Here is a 20,063-nt window from a genome sequence, read left to right on the forward strand (position 1 = left end):
TGATGCCAGGTAGGATGTGTTGAGCAGTTTTGACTACCATTGTAGAGCCTTCTTGTCTGATTGTCGAGACAGTGATCACCATTTTATGAAATGGTTTTCTGAAATAATGCCTTCTGAATTGAAGTGATCAAATGAGGATAAAACAAAGGCCCTATCTATATTCTGCTAAATCAGATATAATTTATAAACAATAAGTTTCAGATGGTGGTGAATATTGGTAGTTCGGGTTGAGGCATTTGATGGTGCACAGAATCATCTGTAGAGACTGCAACAAGAACTATGTTTGCCAGACAGGCGTAAACTCTTAACTTATTTACAGGAACATAAAACTGGCAGTACAGAGACATGACCCTCTGTCACTGATCTCAGTACATGAAGACCGAGTTGAACACCACTTTATCTGGGACACTGCAGAGGTCTGATGCAGGCAAGCTCGAAGCAGGCATGAGAATTTTTAGAAGGATGGTTCTCTTCTGATAACCTTGTAAACAAACATGTCAAAATAGACGCCATCAGCGAGCCTCTAAGAGCCAAAGAAATGCGGGCCAATAGAATTCAAAGGTCAACTAAAGGGACAGCCAATCAGGACTGAGACAAGCGAACGGGGGCCTACATAAATATGAGCACTCCCAGAGAGAAACTCCAACAACTGTACACTGATGTCGTCACCTCAACTGGTGATAAAACGTCTGCATGCTAATTGCCAAGCTCGGCAAACACAGCAACATCAAACGCCAAAGAAATAACAGAAGTTATTTGCTTGATACCCTTTGATAACGTAGAAGAATCAACGCAGGTTTATGAGAATAGCCCGAGTCCATGAATTGCAGTAGCCTGAGCCCAGTGTCTGATTTGAACTGGAAGTAACTGGTTTGAAATGGCCTGATTCAGGGGGGAAAAGAGCAAAGGAGTGACGTCAGAGGCATTTTCTCTTTGGGAGTACAACAATGAGGTAATGCTACCTGTAGTCTTGGGTCAGAGCCAATGAAAAGTGGCCACAGAATAGCCTGATAAATCATAACCACTGGAAGTGAAGTACAAAGGTGCAGAACTAATAAGGGAAATAAACAATAAACACAAGATTCTACAGACGTCGGAAATCCAGAACAACACACAAAATACTGGAGGAACTCAGCAGGCCAGGCAGCATCTATGAAAATAAACAAACAGTCCTGATTCAGTCCCAGGCCCTTCATCAGGAGTAGAAAGGAAGGGAGAAAATGCCAGATTAAAAAGGTGGGGGATGGGGGGGGGGGAGGAGGGCAAGCTAGAAGGTGATAGGTGAAGCCAGGTGGTGAAGGGGCAGGGGGGAATGAAGTAAGAAGCTGGGTGGTGATAGGTGGAGAAGGTAAAGGACTGGTGTAGAAGGAATCTGAAAGGACAGGAGAATGGACGATGGGAGAAAGGGAAATAGAAGGGTCACCAAGGAGAGATGATAGACAGAAGAGTTAAGAGGAGAGAGTGGGGATCTGAAGAAGAGGGAAGAAAAAATTATCGGAAGTTGGAGAAATCGATTATTCATGGCATTATGTTGGAGGCTACCCAGTCAGAATAAGAGGTGCTGCTCCTCCATCCTGAGGGTGGCCTCATCATGGCAGAAGAGGAGGCCTTGAACCAACGTGTCGGAACGGGAATGGGGACAGGAATTAAAATGGTTGGCCACTGGGAAATTCTGCTTTTTGCAGCTAGAGTAGAGGTGTTTGACGAAATGGTCCCCTGATTTATGTAGGGTTTGAACAATGTAGGAGGCCAGAACATGAGCACCAGACACAGTAGACAATCCCCCCAAAAGATTTACAGGTGAAGTGTTGCCTCACCTGGAAGGACAGTTTGGAGCTATGAATGGAGGTGAATGGGCAGGTGTAGCATTTCTGTCACTTCTGCCAAGAGGCAAATTAGTAGAGAGGAACAAATGGACCAGGGAATCACAGAGGGACTCCGTCCTGATAAAGGATCTCGGTCTGCTGAGCTCCTCCAGCATTTTGTGTGTGTTTCTTTGGATTTCCAGCATCTGCATATTTTCTCATGTTTGATTCTGCTTTAATTTGTCTTTTACTTTAGCTCAGAGATACAGCATGGTGACAGACCTATCCAGCCCAATGAGTCTGCACTGCCCAATTACACCCATGCTAACCGGCACATCTTTAGAATGTGGGAGAAAACCGGAGTACCTGGAAGAGATTCGCGTAGTCAAGGGGAGAACGTATAAACTCCTAACAGACAGCAGCAGGAATTGAACCTGAATTTGTAAAAATGTACATAGATTTGGCATGTCACCAAAACCTTTGACAAACTTTTATAGATGCACAATGAAGATTATCCTAACTAGTTACGTCATAGTCTGGTAAGGAAACAGCAATGCCCAGGAAGGAACTAAAAGGCTACAGAAAGTGGTGGATGCAAGCCCAGTCCATTACAAGCAAAGGTCTGTGTACACTTACATGGAGCATAGGTACAAGAAAGCAGCACCCATCATCAAAGACCTCCATCAAAACTCCTTGCGTTTTCACTACTACCATCTGGTAGGAGGTACAGAAGTATTAGGTCCCATACCACTAGCGTCAAGAACAGTTATCACCCTACAACCATCAGGCTCCTGAACCGGTGTGGATAACATCATTCATCAGTACTCTGGACTAATACCACAAACTACAGTCTCACTTCCACGGACTTTTTACGCCTTATATCGCCAGTATTGTTTTCATTTGCACAGTTTGACTTCCTTTACACATTGCTGTTTGTCAGTCTTCATTTATATCTAGTTTCTCGTGAAAGCCATTGTTTTTATCTTTTCCTGTAAATGCCTGTAAGAAAATGAATCTCAAGATAGCATATGGCAACATATATGTATTTTATAATAAACTAATTTGGAACTTTGAGCTTCGTGAATTTTAAATTTCTTCAGCCAGCGAATTGAGAATCTGTGGAATTCTCGCATCATGTTCTAACAACTCTCCAGCTAAAATTGGAAATGAAAGACTGCAGAACGAATGTTTTCAATAAAGCTATGCCAATTGAGCTATTTTGAGACGTTTTCCTGATAAATATCTCAGTACAATCATTTAATTTTAAAAAAAAACTTGGATGGCTGCTTCAAAATAGGGTGGGAAAAGGCAGGAACTTTCCATTGGATCTTGTTAAATGTTTGAGAAGCTTTTTCCGCAAGCAGTATTCTGACAGAAAATTGTTACTGTATTTCCACAATACGTGACAGAAACTTCTTTCCCCCCACTCAGTGACCAATCTTGAACCGGCTTTGTAGACCATTACCAGCTTTATGGCAGGGTTATTATTAGCAAAAAGTAAGTTTTCAATCACAGATACTTTCTAATTTTTAATTAATCAACAAACATTTTGGCAAAAAAATCCATTTTGCAGCCCATGGGCCCAAGAGTCATGGGTTAGAAACATTCAACTGGGCACTACCCTAAGTACAGTCCAAGTTTTGGCTTCCACCATTCATTCAGGCAGCAAGCTGCTCATCCTCTACACTACAGACACAAGACATTGTCTTTCTTGCCCTCAAACTTTTCCCATCCATTACCTAAACTGCATTAAGTAGCTCGTCTCCCTGCTAAAAGGGAGGAGTTCTGTATTTACACCCTTCAAATATAAAATGATCTCAACTGCAGATCTATTTGTCTGGAGCTTTACAATCCCTCACCTGTCAATGAGTCACATTCTATTCTACAGTACACAATAGAAGGTTTCAGAAAGAAAATCGGGGTAGAGAAGGAAATGCTCAGATAAATGGCACCCGAATGGCTACCTAAGCTCTGTCAAATGTGCAGAGTGAATGCTGTGTGCAAGGAGGGAACCACCATAATACTCATTTAATCATATAATTAACAGATGATAAAGGTGTACACCTACAATGAATGATGATCGTGGTCTAGGATGATTGCCTCTTTGCTGCTTTAATATTGTGACTCACTAGAAATAAGCAATATGTATGTCTCTACTTAGCATCAATTACTTTTCAAGGATAAATCAAGTTTATCCAGAGAACTATACTGAGAAAGACCAACAACCAAGGTAGGGGTGTAAAGGTAGACTGAAGGGGTATCCAAGTGAAAAGTGGAAGGAGTTGGAGAGGTTTGAGGGGAGATCTGGGATACAACAGTGGAATGTTTGATACACAGGAAACAGGAGTTAGTGGAATGCAGAGCTCCAAATGGACCACAGGGGTGTAGGAGGTTCAAATAAAGCATGAGGAAATTCTATCTCATGCAATTTTAGACTGGGAAGTAGAAAACACAGTGGTGACAGCTGGGAATTAAATGACATGGAACTGTTTAAACAGCAAGGATTAGATGGACTAAAGTTTATGGCGTATGAAGACTGGGAGTTCAGTCCGATTACAGCAGAGTCTGGGAGTGATAAAGCTGTGGTTGGACTGAAGTGGAGATGCAAACAGTGGAGAGTTCAGAATGGCTTTTGAATGAATCAGGTACAGAGTGGACAGTAATCCACCAGAGGATTGAAACCGCTGATGAAGAAATGGGGCAGGACAGTAGAACAGCGGTTAGTGCAATGCTTTACAGTGCCAGCAATTCCCACTGCTGTTTGTAAGGAGATTGTGCGTTCTCCCCAGACCACATGGGACTCCTTTGGATGCTCTTTCCTCGTTCCAAAGGCGTACGGTCAGGGTTAATGAGCTGCAGAGATGCCATTTTGAAGCCAGAAGCATGCCAACAATCGGGGCTGCCCTGGCACAACGCCTGGACTGTGCTGGTCGTTCGCGCAAATGACATATTTCACTCCGTGTTTTGATGCACACGTGGCATATAGACAAGAAGGCTAATATCGTTAATCTGGAGTCTGTGGCAGCTGCAAGAAGCAGCAGTCTAATCTCCCAATGTTTAACCGTGGCTCATCTAGACCAGGTTGCTGGATAAGCACCTCGATGAGAGTGGGCTGTATGGGGTTAGCGGTACTGGTGTGGGGAAGCAGGGTCACCCTATCAAATCTGATTACCTTCGAAGATGCAACTGGAGAAGCCAACATGTAGTAAAGGAACAGAAGTTAGCAGGAAGAAAAGGGAAGGGCAACTCCAGTCAGATGCACAATGAACAAATTACTTTGGGCAAGGTTAGCATCATCAATAATAATAATTTTTTTTAAAAATTAAATAACAGTGGTGTATTGAAAATGCCAAGTGACCACAGTGAAACAATACACTGTGTGCTGGATGGCTACCTTTGCTCAGTTCAGTGTTTTATTTTAAAAAGAGGGAGCGTAAATCTGCTTAGAGAGATTCAACCCTGGACAGACAGGGATTTGAAGGAGTTTGGTGATGAATGGGTTGCTGCAAACAAGGTGCCAGGCAGAAGGGACGATGAGATTTGCAACAGTTTTGAAAACTCGGCTGGGGTGGAAGCAGAAGCAGAATTTAATGGAAAGCCAAGCTGTACTGGTGGAGCGAAAGAGAGAAGGTAGCACAACACCAAATAAAGACCTGTCGTGCTGACTGACCTACTCTCAGGCAGCAAAATGTTGAGCAAAGAGCCCCCTTCTTCCTTCTTGTCAGATGCAAGAGTAGTTAAAGCAGTTTTCAGTTTTGTTATCCAGTGTGATGATAGAAAAGAGGACACAGAGACAAGATTGTTTGCTGTGGTCCAGCCCGATGCTTCATGGAATGGCTGAACCTGCTACACACCAGTTAATTTCAGCCCTACCCAACTTCCCACTTGATAACTATCACAGGCACGTCACGGTAGGTGAAAACCCCCACAAGAACAGTACAACAATATATAATTAACGTGCAATTAGGGACATACACCCATATTCACCCACTATGCTCAGGAAGGGCACCCTCCCCCTCCTACAGGCCTGTGCTTCACAGAAAGACATCCACAGAAGCAAAGCCTTCTCGCTTCTCTCAATGGAGCTGGTTGACTGGATTAACAAAAATCCAGATGCCAATTGACGGCAAAAGCAATCCACTTAAGAGTCTAAATGAACTCCAGAGCAGTTAAAAAAATCCATGCCTCAATCTCTTTCTATGCAAACCAGTTTAATAAATTAAACATGATTATCTCCAAAACCAATATAATTGGAAGTCTGTGAATATAAAAGAAATGTAATCTCCTCATCCCCTGCTCCACACTCAGATAATAGGAGCCAATTGAGCCTCCAAGCAATCTTTCATCAAGTTATTACACACAGCCTCTTCATCTTTTGTTTTCAAAGACATGAAATTAAAGTGATCATGAAAGTTTGGCAGAACTAAGAGGTGGCTTGTCTAAGGATACATCAGGATGCAGATCAGTTGGCAACGTGTGTGGGAAATGGAATTTCAACCTGGACAGTTGGGAGGTGTTGCAATTTGGGCGGGGGGGGGGGGGTAAAATGCAAAATAATAGTATATTGTACATGACAGGATACTTAGAAGCATTGACATACAGAGGATTCTTGGGGTACAGGTCAACAGCTCCCCAAAGCACAAAGTAATAAAGAGGCCGTGTGGCATATGTACCTAAATCAGTCAGGGTGTTGAGTATAAAGGTTGTGAAGTCACATTGCTACAGTAGAAAAGGCCACATTTGGAGCATTGTGCACAATTCCAGAAGCCACATGGCAGAAAAGATGAGAAAGATTCGGAGGAGGCAAAGAAGATGTTCAGCAGGATGACCCATGGATCAAAGTCTGAGCAACACACACAAAATGCTAGAGAAACTCAGCAAGTCAGGCAGCATCTATAGAGGGGAACAAACAGTTGACGTTTCGAGCCAAGACCCTTCATCAGGACTGCAACGGAAGGGAGCAGGAGGCATAATAAGAAGATGGGGGAGGGGAAGGAGTATAAGCAGGCGTGAGGTAAGTGAGACCAGGTGATGGGAAAGGTGTTGCACAAGCAGAGCGTTGGTGAGAGGAATGCCCTTCCCTGAAAAATTGCTCAACAACATGAAATAATGGTTCCCCCTTTGTATCTGTTTCTAGTCCCCTTGCATATAATTACTCTTGAACTGTGCTTTCATCTTTTATGAAGCAAAGATAAAGAGTGGAGACTCATTGCCTGGAAAAATTGACGTATCCAACTGCAGAGCAAATTCTGTTGTTCTAAGTATGCTGCACAATGTGTCTTCCAAATTCTCTGACATTTAACCTTGTCAGCTTTGGATGGAGCTGTCACTGGGTTCAAAGGTCAGAGGTTCATTTTATTGTCAAAGTGTGCACATACAACTCTGATATTTGTTTTCTCCAGATGGCCATGAAATTCAGAGAAATCGCACACACACGCACGCACAAGCAAGAAATGATATTCACATGAAATCCTCCACTCCTCCCCCACAGAAAACAACAGTGACAATAACAATCCCGTAAGACCATAATGGACTGAGCAGAATTCAGCCACTCAGTCCATCGAGTGTGCCTCACATGGAAAAAAAAACAATGACCCCCAACCCCCTCATTCGCAGAGAAAAGTGACAATTACAATCCCCATCCTGTTACTCCCAGAGAAGAACAGTGACAATAGCATCAAAACCCCCGCCCCTCCTCTTACACACAAAAAAAACCATACATCTCAAAGTATCTGAAACATCTTTCCATCTGCATACGAGGAGAGTGGCTGCATGACATCAGTCATTCCGTAAAAAGTGACCGATGACCCGGGTCCGAACTCGCCGGTCCAGCTGCTGACTGTTATCGCCCCGGTAGCCTCCATTGGGAGCCATAGCTGACCCCCTCCACGTTCACCTCGATGCTTCAATCTTCCTCACCTCTTCAAGATGGAGTCGTTGTTGACGCAGTGCCTTGACTCCGGTCTTTTCCACAAGTCAGCTCGTGTTCTCGGTCTTTTTTGGCCCCTCATCTCTTATCTCCACTAGGGAGCTCTCCGGACACAGCAGAGCGCTGGATCATCCGACTGAGTTCTAAACTGTATGTCACAGGATCGAACAGTTTCCAAAACACAAGCAAAACAAAAAGAACAAGCCGAAGATGTAGAAAAAGTGAAATAATTGGAGAGATTTGCTATTTGAAAGATGTTGCTTGAGGAATCGTTGCTGGCTGGTGCCATCTTGACTGGAGTGGAGTCCATCGAGTCTGCCTCACATGAAAAAGAAACTATCCCCAACCCCCTCATTCGCAGAAAAAAGTGACAATTACAACCCCCTACCCTGAATAATTCATTCAATTATTTGGTCTGGTGACTTATGCAAAACTGTACTGAGAAGCTCTTCTAATGCTGGCAGAATCAGTTCTTCTCTACATGGGGCTTTGCAGACTTAGCAGTGAGCGATAAATTGTTATATAAACATGCAAACCATCACTGTTTTTCTGGGATGCGCTGACAAATACGCTTTGAAGTGTTTTCTGTTTCTGAAAGCGCTCACGAAGTGATTGATCACAATTCAGATTCTTGCTTGCTTTATCAGTGTGTTCTCTTCAAATGTTCAAGGAACCTGGAAGGCGTAATTGCCTCATTCGGGAAAAAAAACTTGTTTCACACATCAGGAATACTGGCTGCTGTTTGATTACTTAGTGCTGGTTTAAAATTGATATTTCAGATACTTCCACTAGAATTTTTACATTTTTTCCATTTAGTTTGCTCCTGCCCTTTTCTTTATGTAATGATAATGGTAAATCGCCTGTTGTTTAAATCCAACCTCAAGCGCTGTGATCAATTACGGGGAAAGCTATGACATCATCATAGCTCAGGCAAAACCTGACTCTGCCTGAACATACATAAATTGGGGCAACGATACATCAGCTGGACAATGGACAAGAGAAATGCAGTCAAAACCATTCAAAACAGCAGATTCTGAACTTTACCCCACTGAACACCATACTCTAATTCACAGGAACTGTGTCACTGTTTGATAGGTGTATGAGAATCGTACTAGCTATAGTAGTGAATGCCAATAATATGTGGGCCCAGAAATAACACGAGTTCTTCAGCCCAGATTTCTCATGATATGCCAAATACAGAGGTGTCACATCGCTTTTCAGCGTCTATAAGGCGCTGCAAGTCTATCAGAATGTCTATCTAGCAAGAAATAAGGTGATCATTCGAATCAATTTTGAGGTACCGAGGGTCAACTGATTATAAAAAGTAATTCACTTCTTAAATTAAGTCTGCAATCGCTTAGATGCCCCAGTTGCTATCGAGTGCACCCCTAGCCCCTTTATCTTTACCAATTCCTTTGAAATGTTCATTATCGTGGGGGGGGGGGGGAGGAAGAGGGGACAATATTGCCCACTTTGAAATCAATGGATCAGGGGTTCCCAACCTAAGGTCTGCAGACCCCTCGGTTAATGATTGGGGTCCATGGCTTAAAAAATGGGAGCTCCTGCACGAGATGATAGAACATTGGAAGCCAGGTGGTGACCCGTGAGAAGTATAGTGGTTGGATTCCTGTTGATTGGGACACACCCGGACCCATACATCTTGGCCCCATTAAGCAGCTGCCCCAATTAGCCAGTTTCATGGAAAAAGTTGAAAAGGTATACAAAAAACATAAACTGTTGCTTAACTGAGTATCAAGTTACATATTTAAATCAAATACAGAATAAATTGGAGCACCATCAATACTACAGTACTAGAAATCTGCATATTAGTTCCTAATAGACATCAATGGAAGAATTCATCCAGTGTACACTACCATGTTCTTTTGATTGACTGTAAATCAGCACAGACACCTCAATCCTTCATCCAATGCTGTCAACAATTGCATCCTCTAAATCTTCATTTTCATTCTAACTTTCAAGATGATTATGGATACCTCAAACTCTTTGTAGCTCCTAACTTGTCCAAGTAGTGAAATCATTTCATTTTCACTCCTGGCTATTTCTGACATCTCCAAGCCTGAATGCTCAAAACCTCAGTGAGCAAAACCATTCTGAATTATCTTACTACTTTTTTCTCGCCAAGTCAGTGACAAAAAAAAAAACATTGCTTTTTGAATACGAACATATGTACCTGATACTATTTTAAAAACTCTTCACTCTAACCACAGTGTAATGTAATGGCCACACAAGTACCGGTATATGTGACTGAGGTTAGTTAGAAACTGTTCACCAATGGAGTCCGATCCCAATTCAATGGTGTAGTCCCCCAGATAAACAAAGGGAACCGTGGCTATTTTCTTGATTAATTGCTGCTTTTTAAGAGTTGTCCCAAATAAGCGGCTGTCCCAATTAACTGGCATCCACTGAACATAAATAAAATCAATAAAGTCAAAACCATCTTCCCAGGTGATAATGCCAAATACTAGCCAGTATAGCTTTATAATGAGAGAGGGAAGGCTTAAAGGGATTTGGGAGACAAATCATGTTATTTTTAAACATACACAGAGGGTGGTAGGTTCCTGGAACATCCTGCCAGGGGAGGTGGTGGAAACAGATTCAATACCAACAGTTAAGGAGGGACTTAGGACAACATTCAGGATAGAGACAACTTATAGGTAGATATAATTAGTATAAATCAGCTTCATGGTTGGCACAAATATTGTGGGCTGAAAGGCCTGTTCAAGCACTATATTATTCTATGTATAAAACACTTTCTTTCATCACATCTACCGGATTAGTTAAAAATAACAATTTGCAAGAAAAACAAAAACAGTATTTTTTTTGAGATAGGATTATTTGGGAGGCCATCAGGAGATTAAGAGAAGGAATAATCACTCATGGATGAAGTTACTTTGCTAACAAGATCTCAAAAGGCAGAAAGACTCACTGTACAAAACCCCATTAGTCTGCCTGTTTGTACAGGGCAGTAAGCCTTTTTCTAACAGATATAGTGCAGAAGACTGACTAAGCCAATAATCACTTGATTCCCTTAACGTACAAAAAAATCAATTCAGTTTGGAAGACTGAGCCTCCTCAAGCCCCTTGGGTATAGAATGCCAAAGATCACGTAACTGAGTAAACGAATATCTTCTCATCTACATCCTGAATGGCTGGTCCTTAAGTTTTATGCTGTGATTTCTGATGCTAAGCAATTCAGACAGGGAAAACATCTTCTCCTGCATCTATTCTTTCATGCAGCACAGTAATTTAGAATGGTTTAATAAGATCAGCTCTCATTCTTCTTAAGTACAGTTGCTGTTTGGTTTTCTTTGTACCTCATATCACTGGAATCAATCTGGTGAACTTTTATTGGATTTGCTCCATCCATCACAAGTATAAACCTTTTTGAGTAGAGAAAGACTCAACCCTCGTCCAATATGTCAGGTACTGCCTCTACAGGACCATACATGATTACAGTAAGGCACCTTCATTACAAGAGTACTGGAGTACAAGAATTAAAACAAATAAATTTCAACATATCATTTGGCTCTGCTCATTAACTTAGTGATTTTACATGCAAAGGCACCAATGTTCTTCAGAATTCTAACACTTTTCAATCGCTTATAATTTAAGAAAAAATACTCTTATTACCAAAACTGGTCCCTTACATTTTACCTCACCATCTGTTGTGCCTTCACCCACTCACTTAGCCTGTCTATGCCTCCCAGAAGCCTATCTGCATCCTTATTGCAAACTACACTTACACCGAGCTTTTAGCATCAATGAACCTGAAGACATCACCCTTCATTCTCACATTCAAAAAAAAATCTTTAAATCACTGATATGACCAGGGAAGAGTTGGAGTTCTTGTGACACTCCGCTGTTCACAGCCTCCCAATCCAAACGTGGCCTGTAGTTCTACTCTCTGCTTTCTGTCCATTCAATCCCACATGCTGCAAACTGTGTTTGGTCTTCTGAAAGTCAAATCCACTACATCCATTGGTTTCTCAGTATATACTGTACTAGATACGTCCTCAGATTCATTAGACAAAATCCCTTCTTCATAAAGCCCTGTTAACTTTTTCCTATCATGGTATTTTCAAATTGATCTGCTATCTTGATTTATCATAAGTTCTAGTGTTTTCCCCTTCAATCTGTGGCAGATCTGTAGTTCCACATTTCCTCACAGCTTTCTTATTTTGTGGAGTTATATTTGTGACCTTCCAATTTGTGAGAAAGAACCTGGAATTAGTTAAAGAATTTACATTTGGAAAGATAACTATTACATGCATTATCTGCAAAGCCAATTTCTTTCAAAACTGTGGATTTATTGGCTTTCAGACCCATTAATTGTTCCAAAATTTCCTACTACAGGTTGTGAGCCTCTTATCTGAAAAGCTTGGGGCTGTAGTGTTTTGGATCTTGGAATACATAATCAGATAGCTTGGGATCATCATAATTTCCTACTCTGAATTTTTGTGCTGCCGGTAGGCAGTGTTTGTCTTACACTTGCTCATCATTCCATACCATTAATATCACAAAAATATAATGTGTACAGGGTAAGAAAAGCAGCACTGAACCATCAGGAAAGTACCCGAATCAGCTGTTCAACTACAATAAACAACAGTAGTCTTTCAGTATTCACATATGATGCTGTGTTTTGATTAAAAGGTTACAGTCCCCTCCCATCTTTTTATTGTCATTTTCCCACTTCCTTTCCAGCCCTGAAGAAGTTGCAGTCTGAAGCGTCAACTGTTTATTCATTTCCATGGATGCTGCCTGACCTGCTGTGTTCCTCTAGCATATTGTGTGGGTTACACTGTAGTTGTCATTTACTTTCAAAAAAAAAGTTTTTATGCAAGGTATAAAGGCCAATCAGCATTGTAGATTTGTTTTGGTGTCAAGATTTTTATTGATGACAACTTTGCAAACTCATCAAATTTTTCTGCTGCTTTGTGATCAGCAGACAATTCATCCTTTAAGTTTTAAATTCTTCAAAAATGTGATGCCTTGCCCTTTCATCAATTTCTGCAACCAGCCTGCAGAATATTCACAATTACCTTCAATTCACAGTTCGTGTGATAGTTACTTGTTTGTTTCATAATCAGCATACCATTAAGCATCTTGTGTTCACTTTGATGCTGACGAATCCACTCTTTAAATGCACGATCAAAATCTTCATTTTTCCCTTTATGCAATGATTTTTTATTTTTTTGTGAACTTCTGTTCATTACATACGAGAGATCTGTGTATCACCTGGAAATCTCACCAACACCTTGTGTAATTTACATTTGTGACGTCACACAAGTGCTCAAAAACTTCTGGAGTTTGGAGGTTTTCAGATTTTGGATTTTTGGATATCGGATACTCAACCTGTACTAATTTCTTTCACCACCTCAATCACTCCAGATCTACTGGACCCAGCAATGTTAAGAATTTTTTAAATTGCATTTTCCTCTATGAATACAGATCAAAGTATGTTTAATTTCTCTGTCACTACCTTTTTCTCCAGTATAATTTCCCCTTCAATCTAAAAGAGAAAAACATCAATTTTTGCTCATTTTTTTCCATTTCTCATCTCCATAAAACTCTTTACAGTTTGTTTTTACATAAAGTTTTCCTTATAAATGTCACAATTCTCCATTACCAAATCTTATTTTTTCCCCCCAAATCCTCCAGCTTACTGGTCTTTTACTTTGGCAAGCCATCCACTTACCGGTACTTTGATCTAATATATCTTGTTAGCCCACATATCCTGTTGAGCTTCATATCATCAAATGGAATAGGCATTTACTGTAAACTCTGTATTAATTCTGTAAATGTTGGCTACTGTTCAATCTTTCAGTGCAGTTGCCCAATCCACTTGAACCAATTTTGCCTCCTCCTGTCATAGTTTGTTTAATAATTAAGACCTTGCTTTATATATGAACTCAAACTTACAAACAATCCATCATATTTCACTTTAAAAAGCTCCTTAAAAATAAAATCAATCATCCCTTTCTTCTCTACTATTATACCAAGCCAAACAGATAATGGAAATCTTAAGTAATATCAATAATTAATAGACACATACACACACACACACAGCTGGAGAGCCACCTGATCTATGAGCCTTGTCTGTATTCTTATTTTCTTAGCAACAGTGTGATCAGCGTATTCCCCCCTCCTCCCATTTTCTTCTGTCTCCCTCATTCAAATGACGGATTCCTTCTCCCTCATTTACACTCCTCCAGATCGATCAGCTAATAGTGCCAAGAGCAGGCATGTCACCTAGACAATTTTTGTCTCCAGCAGATCAGAGGGACTCCTTTACTTTCCTCTGCTCAGTCCCCTTTTGTCAACGTACTGCTTGTTTGCTCACTTTCCTACGATTAAGTCATCTACCTGACAATTTAACTCCATTTCCCTCCACAGACACTCAGCGGGACAGGGAGCATCTCAAACCTCCGCTGGTTTTATTCCAGCTCCATTAGTTTTTCAACATACTGGAGAACCATCCTTTTTACACTGTCTGAATTCACCCTCCACACCAACACCAATGATTTGATTTGCTCAGTCTACAGGTAAAATCCCTTTTAATGATCAAGTTGCCCTTATTGTACGCAGTTCCCAACTTTGTAGTTTGCACTGTACCTGGAAGCCACATACAATCCACAGTAGGAATAAAAATTCAGGTAGTGCTCAGAACACTCAGTATTTGGTCCAGCATTTAGGGAAAAAGAAACAAAGTTAAATTTTTCACGTGAAGGGTCTGTGGGAACGTTAATTATACTTCATTGTTTCCTCGCAGATGCTTTCTCTCCTGCTGAATATTTCCAGAACTTCTTTTAGCTTCTAATTTCCAGCATTTTTAGCGCGTGACTAATCAGTCTACTACTGTGATATTAAATTTAGATTATTCATATCGCATCCACAGTTCTTTAGCTTTAGGTACCAAATATCAACAGGAATTCAACCTACTGCCTCTAATCAAATACATTTCAATGTAGTGCATTGAAAATCACTATCCATTATTTAATGATAAAAATATCCTTCAACAGCCTTAAATCACCATTTCTTTATTCTCAACTGCTGGATTTCACAGTATGTTTCCCCACTGTAAAGAAATCTTTACTACAAAATCCAATGACCTCAGAGAATTTCTGTTGCCTATCAATGACCTGAAGTAAACTCTTCATTCACAATGCATTTTTGCCTCCGTCCAGAGCAACAAAAGTCTGTAACAACTTACAGTCGTACAGTGGGAGCACTTCATGTTAAAAGAAAATGGGAGACTACAAATGTAGAGGGCTGGAAAAAGAAGTTCACGGCAAGAACATTAAAACAATGGCCAGCAACACTGCAGCGCAGGAAATGAGAGTTTGTCAAAATTTCCTGACTTTCCTGTCAAGAACCACACATTGGTTTACCTCATCCTACAATTTTAAAATTTAATCTTGGTCCCCCAATTCTAGCAGCAGAGGATCTTGGATAAAAAGATGGTCAAATATTACCTACTATATTCACATTGCCTTCACACCAGATGCCACATTAAATAATGCTGCTTACTGCAGTCTTGGAGTGCTCGGGGATGGGAAAATACCATTTAAATGAGGTCTGATGAGATCATTCAGATCCCAATTACATTAACAGATGCTGTATCTGAATTTCATCGCTGACATAAATAATGTGCAAAAGCTTTGTGAGTTTCCTACAGAGCTCCATGGAGCACCATGGCAATGTGTCTTTATTGTTCTTGGGACCCAGACTATTGATTGAAGAAATCAATAAGGACTCATCCAAAGAATGATCTCCAGTTTCTAGGCAACCAGAAATGGATATACCTGCAGTCAGTCTGAGATCTCACCTGGATGCACATGGGTTGGTAGGTTAATTTTTGGGTGATTTTGCCACTTGTAAACCAGGGGTGGAATCTGGGAATTAATGGTCAGAAAGTGCAAGAATTTTTAAAAAAAGGAATTATTGTACATGGGTGGCGAATAGTCAGAATGGGCTGCATAAGCCAAAGGGCCTGTTTTTGTGACTCCCACCCTATGAATGTATGACAAGGCAGGTATTGAATTTGGCACCTTCCAGTCTGCAGGACAGACCTGTGTACTGAAGGACTTGAACAGAGTTATCTGCACCACAGCCATCTTCAAAACTCAAAGATTCGAAAATATATAGATCCAGGAGCCCTTTCTTGTAAGCCACTGATTTAATCACTTAGAATTGTGAATTGTCCAGCTTGCAAATACTGCACAAACTGAAATTAGTACTTTTGCTTGTAAGTTAAAGAAATGGGATAACAATCCAAGGACCAACTTTAATCACCATGTACATTTACAGGTATTAGGGATGTTCTGTGGCGTGTTGGCACGACATGCAACCAGAAAAAAACATTCAACAATCATAAAGAAATATACAAAAATAATGTTTTGAAGTATGGATATGGAAAAAAAATGTACATGAATTCCAGCTTGTATTTAAAATGTAAACAGCATTATCACAAGTGGTTTTAAGTGTTTACAGAGCAGTGCAGTGACCGAGACAATAGATGGGGGAAGGGGTATAACTAGAATGATCAGATTAACCGCCTGGAGAAAAGAATCGTTTAAGATGTGTGAAGTTTTCTGTTTTAAACTTTTGTTCCAAAAGGTATATGCACATACATGTTCTGTCCCATATGTATGAGAACTTGCTTGTGCAGAAGTTTCAAACAGGTGACACCAATGAACAGGAAACTGAGATACACTTGGAACAAACAAGAGAAAATCTGCAGATGCTGGAAATCCAAGCTACACAACATAAAATACTGGAGAAATCCAGCAGCCCAGGGAGCATCTATGGAAAAGAGTAGTCGACATTTCACACTGAGACTGTACTTTTTTCCATAGACGCTGCCTGGCCTGCTGAGTCCCTCCAGCATTTTGTGTTGTACACTTGGAACAACTGCCTGGGCTGCTTGGGCCAAAGAATACACAGACTGCTGTCCGAATGGGCCATTCTCCATAACAGCAACGTCACATAATTTTCTGCCACATGAACACACAAGTACTCTTACATTCTTCTTGCAAGCAATTGAAAAAAGGCAGTTAAATTAGACGAGAAGAGGACATTAGCTCACAATCAATTGTACCTGATCAGATTCATTGACATCAGCAGAAAAGTAACCAGATTGCTTCCAGTGTCATTAGGAGTGGCTACTTCATAAATGACCAGCGGACTCATCCGATCAATGAAAGAGACTTACAGCCACGTCCAAACCCACACAATCAGAGACTGTCCACGGAGCAAGAAATGGTCAAGCGCAGAGTACATGAGAAAAAGCAGTGAAATGCACATGCTGGAAATCAAATAAGAATTGAAAATATGACAACAGGAGGCCAAGTAAATAGTATATAGAATGAAGAGATTAATCCAAATCCACCTTCACTTACATTTAATTCATACCTATACCAAAGCAAAATAGCAAGCCATCAAATGCAAATCAAACGATTCCAAGCCACTAAGGAGATGTTACAACTAAAAAATAAAGCCTCTGTTAGGAAAAGTGAAGTGGTGAGAGACAGGAACTAGAGGGTGGAAGTTACCCCAAAGCTACAGGAGACAGATAATTGGGTGACTGTCAGGAGAGAGAAAGGAGAAGATCAAATAGGGGAGAGTACCCCCTGTGGCCATCCCCCTCAACAATAGGTACTCCATTTTGAGTACTGTTGGGGTGGGGGGGGGAAATGACCTACCTGGGGGAAGCAACAGTGGCCGTGCCCCTGGCACAGAGTCTAACCCTATGGCTCAGAAGTGCAGGAAACTGAAAAAGATGAGACACACACAAAATGCCAGTGGAATGCAGCAGGACAGGCAGCATCTATCGGAAGAGGTACAGTCAACGGTTCGGGCCGAGACCCTTCGTCAGGAGGGTCCTGACGAAGGGTCTCGGCCCGAAACGTCGACAGCACTTCTCCCTATAGATGCTGCCTGGCCTGCTGTGTTCCACCAGCATTTTGTGTGTGTTGTTTGAATTTCCAGCATCTGCAGATTTCCTCGTGCTTGCATGAAGAGGATGGAAGCAGTTATAGGGGATTCTATAGTCAGGGGAACAGATGGGTGATTCTGTGGACGTGAAAAAGAATCACAGATGGTAGTTTGGCCTTCTGGTGCCAGGTTCCGTGATGTTTCTGAACGCATCCACAATATCATGAAAAGGGAGGGTGAGCAACCAGAGGTCACGGTGCATATTGGTTCTATCGACATAAGGGAGAAAACAGAAAGGAGGGAGTTAGGAAGGAAGCTGAGAAGCAGGACCTCAGGGTAGTAATCTCGGGATTACTGCCTGTGCCACGCGACACTGAGGATAGGAATAGAATGAGGTGACAGATTAATGCGTGACTGAAGAATTAGAGCAGGGGACAGGGATTCAGATTTCTGGATAATTGAGATGTCTTCTGGGGCAGGCGTGACCTGTACAAAAGGACAGGTTGCACTTGAATCAGAGGACCAATATTTTTGTGGGCAGATTTACTAGAGCTGTTGGGAGTGGTTTAAATTAATATGGCAGGGCGATGGGAACTAGTATAATAGAGCTGAAAATGAGCCAGCAGGTTTACAAGTAGATGATGGGTATAATGCGAGTGATTGGGTACAAATGCAGACAGAGTAGAGAATTAAATTGTACCACAGAGGCAAAACTCAAAAGGCCAAAGACTGCAGGACTGAAGGTGCTATACTTAAATGGCGCGTAGTATTTGGAATAAGGTGGACGAACTCATGGCACAATTAGAGATTGGTCGGTATGATGTTATGGGCATCACTGAGTCATGGCTAAAAGGTCACAATTGGAGTTTAACATCAAAAGCTTCACTTTGTCTCAAAAGGCCAGGCAGAAAGTGGTGTTGCTCTGTTGGTAAGAGATGGAATTACATCTTTAGAAAGCGGGGACATAGGGTCAAGACAATGGGGTTGAAATTGCAAAGGAAGCTGGAAAGGGCGTGCAATAAGGATAATGTCACAATTGTAATGGAGGACTTCAATATGCAAGGGGATTGGGTAAAATCAGGCTGGCGTCAGATCGCAAGAGAGGGAATTTGCTGAATGCCTATGAGGTGGCTTCTATTATTAAGGACAAGGTTTCAGGGTACTTGGAGACTAATGATAAAGTAAGTTGAAGTCAGCATGGTTTCTATAAAAGGAAATCTTGACTGAAAAACCTGTTAGAAGTTCTTTGAGAAAGTAACAAGGAGGATGGACATATCAGAGGGAGGGGATGTCATTTACTTAGATTTTCAGAAGGCATTTGAGGTCTTAGCATGATAAAATCCCATTGTGTTACAGGAAAGATACTGGCATGGACAGACGGATGGCTGACAGACAGGAGGCTGTGAGTGGGAATAAAGGGGGCCTTTTCTAGTTCGCCGCCAGTGACTAATTGTGTTCCTCAGGGGTCAGTATTGGGACCGCTACTTTTCACATTGTTTGTCAATGATTTAGATAATGGAATTGATGGCTTTGTGGCAAAGTTTGCGGAGGATACAAAGATAGGTGGAGGGGTAGGTAGTGATAAGGAAGCAATGCGATTGCAGCAGGACTTAAACAAATTGGAAGAGTGGGCAAAAAAAGTGGCAGATGGAATACAATATTGAGAAATGTATGATAATGCATTTAGTTAAAAGGAACGATAGTGCAGATGATTATCTAAATGGGGAGAAGGTTCAAACATCAGAGGTGCAAGACTCCTATAGGGTTAATTCAAAGGTTGAGTCAGTGGTAAAGAAGGCAAATGCAATGTTGGCATTTATTTCAAGAGGAATAGAATATAACAACAAGGAGATAATGCTGAATCCTCTGAGGTAAATGTTGAAGCTTTATAATACATTAGTCAGGCTGCGCTTGGAGTATTGTCATCAATTTTGGGCCCCATATCTCAGAAAGGATGTGTTGCAATTGGAGAGACTCCAGAGGAGGTTCATGAGGATGATTTCCGGGAATGAAGGGGTTAACATACGAGGACCGTTTAACAACTTTGGGCCTGTACTCACCGGAATTTAGAAGAATGCTTGAGGATCTCACTGAAACCAACTGAATGTTAAAAGGACTAGATAAGGTGGAAGTGGAGAGGATGTTTCCTCTGGTGGAGGTATTCAGAACTAGAGGGCACAGCCTCAAAATTGAAGGGACACCTTTTAGAACAGAAGCAAGGAGAATTTTTTTTAGCCAAAGAGTGGTGAATCTGTGGAATGCAGAATCACAGACTGCGGTGGAGGCCAAGTCAGTGGGTATATTCAAAGAAGAAGTTGACAGATTGGTCAGGGCATCAAAGGGTATGGTGAGAGCGCAGGTACATGGGGTTGAAT

The 20,063-nt window shown here is 41.3% G+C and overlaps 1 protein-coding gene across 5 annotated transcripts in view; it reads right to left on the reverse strand.

Annotated features, from left to right (window-relative positions):
- LOC140737958 (TBC1 domain family member 1-like) overlaps positions 1-20,063 on the reverse strand; it is a 245,980-nt gene that overhangs the window by 163,585 nt on the left and 62,332 nt on the right. The gene's annotated exons all lie outside the window — the stretch shown is intronic.

Source organism: Hemitrygon akajei, chromosome 13 (genome assembly GCF_048418815.1).
Source record: "Hemitrygon akajei chromosome 13, sHemAka1.3, whole genome shotgun sequence".
In the NCBI taxonomy this organism is placed as follows: domain Eukaryota; kingdom Metazoa; phylum Chordata; class Chondrichthyes; order Myliobatiformes; family Dasyatidae; genus Hemitrygon; species Hemitrygon akajei.